Source organism: Hylobates moloch, unplaced genomic scaffold (genome assembly GCF_009828535.3).
Source record: "Hylobates moloch isolate HMO894 unplaced genomic scaffold, HMol_V3 SCAFFOLD_5, whole genome shotgun sequence".
NCBI classification, from domain to species: Eukaryota; Metazoa; Chordata; class Mammalia; order Primates; family Hylobatidae; genus Hylobates; species Hylobates moloch.
Window position 1 is genome coordinate 132,535,416 of NW_026652280.1, and position 5,758 is coordinate 132,541,173.

The window sequence follows — 5,758 nt, forward strand, 5'->3', positions numbered from 1 at the left end:
GACAGTCCTTTGACTCAGCTACTTCACTTCTTTGAATTTATCTTATGGAAATGCTAAAGTTTTCATAAACAGATTTGTTTGAAGTTATTAAGCTAATTTAAATACACACAACCATATATATATATATATATATATATATACACGCAAAGTGTACTCTTTTATATATATATATATACACACACACATCTATCTATCTATCTATATATATATATACACACAAAGTGTACTCTTTTTTCCTCATGTCACATGGGCAATGTGCTGACGTTGTAACAAGGTTTGAGGGAGGCACATTTTACACATGAGTGTGAAACCCCAATCATCACACTTATGAACTACAAAAGGTCCTCAAAGTGTACTTTTAATGTAACTTCAGAGATCTGTACCTCTGTCAAAAAGTCAACAGGTTTTTTTTCTGCTAAGCAGAAAAGAAGTATTCACTAATGCCTATGTATCTTTTAGACTGAGAATAATTTGTTTAAAAAATTATATAACCTGGCCAGGCACAGTGGCTCACACCTGTAATCCCAGCACTTTGGGAGGCCAAGGCGGGCGGATCACGAGGTCAGGAGATCAAGACCATCCTGGCTAACACAGTGAAACCGCATCTTTACTAAACACACACACACACACACAAAATTAGCCGGGCTTGATGGTGGGCACCTGTAGTCCCAACTACTCAGGAGGCTGAGGCAGGAGAATGGCGTGAACCTGGGAGGCGGAGCTTGCAGTGAGCCAAGATCACGGCACTGCACTCCAGCCTGGGCAACAGAGCAAGACTCCGTCTCAAAAAAAAAAAAAGAAAAAAAATTATGTAATCTATGATTTGAAAGTGATTTCATCTGTCCAATCAGTCAGGCTTTCTTTTTAAGTGTCACACAAATTTGGTTTTGGTACATAAAGTGACAACCTTTTCTTTATTTCTTTTGTTTTTTTGTTTTGTTTTTTTTTCAGATGACATTATATTCCTATTCGAAGACCAAGAGCTCAAAACATCATTCCTCCCCCAAATGAAAAAATGTCTGGGAAAAAATTCCTAATCTACTTCTCCGAAACCCAACTGGGAACTAGCCCAATTCGAGTTCTATACTCGAAAGGCAAATGTAAAGACTAAACCTGTAAGTTTGCCTGTATGTAGATGACTTCTTACAAGACCTCCTAATCAGAGTAATGGCAGAAATAGGGGAAATGAAAATTAAGACAAGTTTTGCAAGTGTTATTCCAAAGAATCCAGAATATTTCCATTTTGCCCATGGTGAAACTATCCAAGGAAGGTTAAGTAATTTGGACTGGTCAGGATGTGAACCCAGGCCAGTCTGACTTCTAAGCCTGTGATTTTTCTGTTATCCCATGACATGGTGTACACTACAAGAAATGCTAATCTTAATAACACAGCTACCTGTATTGAGAACTCATTAGGTCAGGTACTGTTCTAAGCACTTTGCTTATATCTCTCACTCAGCAAATTTTAATGAGCTCTTTATTGATTTACAAGATTATGCATCTATGAACTCAGTCACACTGGCTATTAATTAAATTCCCTTCAAGTTTGGTTTGTAAAAAATTAATTGACATTTCATTCTTTTTTCAGAAGACACCAGGTTTTTAGCCTTGGATCAAGATGTCTCAAAAAAAAATTCAGTAAAAATCTAGATCTTGCTCAGCTCCAAATTCTTGAACTGCTTTCAGAGTACTGAGATCATTGTAGCCCAAACATGCAATGGCATTTTATAAGCCCTTGAACTCTGAGGACTAAGCTCTGATTTTTTTTTTAATCTTGTCCAAATTCCTATCTAAGGGGTCTGGGGAGTCATGCCCTACAAACCATAAATTCTCATCAGATGGGTTTTATTTAACCCTATATATCATGACTTACTTGCCAACCTGACTCTGGCATAACATTATGAGACAAGGAAGAAAATCAAAATATTTTACCCCAAAACGTGTTTATTTGCCATATCTTGAAATGGCCCTGCAAAGCTGTCTTTTGTGGGGGAAAATTAGCCTCTGTAAAGAATCTCTATTAACATAGCTAGAACTTTTTCTTCCAGGCCCTCCCAAACCTAAGGAGATTAACTAAAAGTCTAGCACTTCTTAAAGATCTGAATAGGGAACATTTCTTCTATTATCTCTAAGGGCAGCCACTATAAGACTTCAAAAGAACCTTGGTCTCCACAATCTTTTATCTTAACCTGAACCTTTCTCTTCTATCAATCCCAGGTCTTTAGACAAACTCAACCAATTGTCAATCAGAAAATGTTTAAATTCACCTGTAGCCTGGAAGCCCCTGCTTTGAGTTGTCCCACCTTTCTAGACCAAACCAATGTATTTCTTAAATGTATTTGATTGATGTCTCATACCTCCCTAAAATGTATAAAACCAAGCTGCGTCCCCAACTACCTTGGGCACATGTTCTAAGGACCTCCTGACGGCTGTGTCATGGGCCGTGGTCACTCATATTTGGCTCAAAATAAATCTCTTTGAATATTTTGCAGAGTTTGACTCTTTTTGTTGACAGCTCCTCTGAGCCATATGCACATCATTACATTTTGTGTTTTGGAATTTATAAATACTAAATGCTAATTAAAAATTTTTTAAGTTCTATTGATTTTCTGCTCCCATAAAATGATCTATTTGAATCTATCTTCAGTAAAGTACAGTTGTCAAGCTGCTCGATGGAATCAGCAAGAAACAGCTTCACTTCCCATAGTGGAACCAAGTGCTTAAGTAGAAAAAGTGTTTCTGACTATCATGGTTAAAAAAAAAATCTCTCCAATATAAATTATAAGGTGGTAAAAAGAGCTGACAGGTTTTGTGTTTTTTTTTTAACAGTTGTCCTCTGTTAAACATAAGCTTTTATTTTTAATGACAATTAACAGCTTCATTTTCCAATATTTTCTGTAGTACCCAAAACCTACCATCTATATTTATATATTTTTATACTAGAATTGTCATTTTTACCAGTTTTTACTAGTGATCATCAACTGGATTGCACAAAGAAGATGTATTTAAGGCTCTTCGTGAATTGTGTGGTTTAGTTAAAATCTCAGGATATGTTGGTAGTTTGTCTTTCAGGACTTGGGCTTTGACATATGTAAATTATAAATTTCCAGTCAAATTCAGTGCTAACAACTTGAGTATTTTATGTAATGGTGAAAGAAATTCAGAACTGAATTGAAGATTAAAAAAGTATAGTGTACATTCAACAAAACAGAAACATTGGAAGAGAGATGAACTGTTGTTGTTTTAAAACTATTAAACCATATTCCAAATAATATGACTTCCTAGGACCTCACAATTTAAAGACCAGCTTAACTGTATTTATTTTTTTATAAAAAGAACACCATATAAAACTGTCAACAACTGAAAATATGGACATAAAAATAAATACAATAGTTTTGAGCTTTTTCACAGTTACAGAAAACATTTAAAAATTATCAAATATTTATAACATATCAATTACATATAACACACATAAGTATATAAATATATAACTAAGTATCTTCATTTGTGGATAGTGCACAAATTGTTAAATAGTACAGAAACCAGATTTACTTTAGCTTGTTTCTGAATAGTTCAGTAAGTCATGTTATTTGGAGTATGATATATGGTTTAGAGCAGGGGTCAGCAAACTATGGCCCATGGGCCAAATCAGGCCTGCCACCTGTTTTTGTAAAGTTGTAAATAAAACTGAAAACTTGAAAAGAATCACTGATAGGATGATTTTTACCTAGGATGATTTTTGACTAAGAACACAACCATGCTCATTCATCTACACATTGTCTATGATTGATTGCTTTCCTGCTACATTAGAGTTGAGGAGTTGGGACATCTTTACTCTCTGTCTCTTTAAAGAAAAAAGTTTGCTGATCCTTGGATTTGATGAATGAGTCATACTGTGAGATAAATATTTCACTTGCTATTTTATGTACAGGAATTCCCACTCCTGGGTTTTCACTAATACGTCTAAAACATAATATAAGGTGGGCCAAAATAGCCTAACTGTCCACATTAGTACATGCATATGCATTTTATATTCATTTGTACTAAATGTTGCTTTGTATGACCATGTCACAGCTATTATTCTATTCATATGTATAAGGTTTGCAACGCTACTTCAGGGACTCATGGCTCCTAAGAAATCGTGGCCTTTTAGACTTTATTCGAGTCTGTGAGCCATATGCTTGGTTCTCAACATTCTGTGCCATACTTCCCTTGGCTGTGAGATGAAATATATGTTTTGGGAAGTTGTATTAGAGTTCTAAATGGCATTAAGAACTAGAGGGATATGAATAGCTGCCCTCTTTGCCCTGAGATCTTGTTTTTAGTCCTCACAATGTGAAATATAAAAAGAATCCTATTAGCTTATAGAACCCTAAAGAGGAAATCATGGTGACTAACATTTACTGAGCTTCTGTGGTGCTGTGCACTCTACCTACATTCTCTCATTTTGTGTGCACAACAAGCTTAAGAAACAGGTTGGTGTATTATCCCTGCTTTACAAAAGAGAAAACTAAAGCTTAATTAAGACCCTTGTCCAAGATCACACAACTGGTAATTGACAGAGCCAGAACTCACACATAGAATTGTCCAATTACAAAGTCAGGGCTCTTAATCACTATCTTACTATTAAATAATAGGTGCTAGTATTTATGTACTTTAAAATACCTTCACATGAGGTGATGGATATGTTAATTAGTTTTCTTTAATTATTCCACATGGTATTCATAAATTATAGCATCACTTTGCACTCATAAACATATACAATTATACATTATAATTTATAGATATTGTTGATTTACAATTTAAAAAAAAAAACCTTCACATGTCTTTTAACATAAGACCATCGAGCCAGAGAATATTATGGAATTACCTGGTAAACTGATGTCTCTGCCTCCCCTTACTGGCAGAGCTCCGTGGGAGCCTCACTCCTTGCTGCCATTCCTTCCTTCTTGCCGAATCGCCCTTTCCTCTTCCCCAATACCCCCAGCCTGCATACCCAGGCGAGTCACAAATCCTGCCTTTGAGGTTTCTCTGGCATCTCGTCCTCTGTATAAACCTCAGCCTGCAGACACTTCTCAGTTTCTGAAGCCCAATAAGCAAGAATAGATGCTGCTGTCCTACTGTGGAAATCACTAATCGGGAAGGTGACTTACTGCAAACAGGCAGAGAGAGATGGGGCTGATGGAAAAGGGCAATCGCATAGAGCTCTAGGGGCCTGCCAACTGCCAGGAGTCTTCCTGATGGGGGTGCTCGGGGCGTCTGTGAGAGACAGTGTCTGAGGGCTTGGAGATCTCTTCCAGGTAATCTGGCTTTATGACTTGAAGACCCAATTAAAAAGACCTAAGGCATTGGAAAATGTTTCAAACGGGGCACATTTGGGCAATGAATATTTATGGATACAGGGATGCATACGGTATGTTTGCTGTGGTGAATTTTCAGTCGAGAAATCCCAAAAGCAAATGAAATAAGATCCTCCGTTTTTTAGTTTATTTACTTGAGAAATTGGTACTTCGGCTTTCTTAGGCCCAGCTGACCTCATGCCACTTACATTTGTAAACTCTGCAATTTTTTTCAGGAATGCAGGGATGGTCCCATAACATAAAATCTATAAATGTAATTTTATCTGAGGATGGAATGCATTACAGCCTAAAAAGTTTGCAGCATCCTTAATGGGCAAACAACACTGGCAGCATCCTGATAGAGAGAAACGTGACAAGAATGCCTGCCGCTCCTACAATTTACTATATAACACTGTATT

General features: G+C 36.5%; 1 non-coding gene across 1 annotated transcript; it reads right to left on the bottom strand.

Moving 5' to 3' along the window:
- Positions 1 to 240: 240 nt before the first annotated feature.
- On the bottom strand, positions 241 to 344 carry LOC116470088 (small nucleolar RNA U13). The gene has a single exon (XR_004248517.1). It is a non-coding gene; the product is annotated as a small nucleolar RNA U13 (small nucleolar RNA).
- Between the last annotated feature and the right edge of the window lie 5,414 nt (positions 345 to 5,758).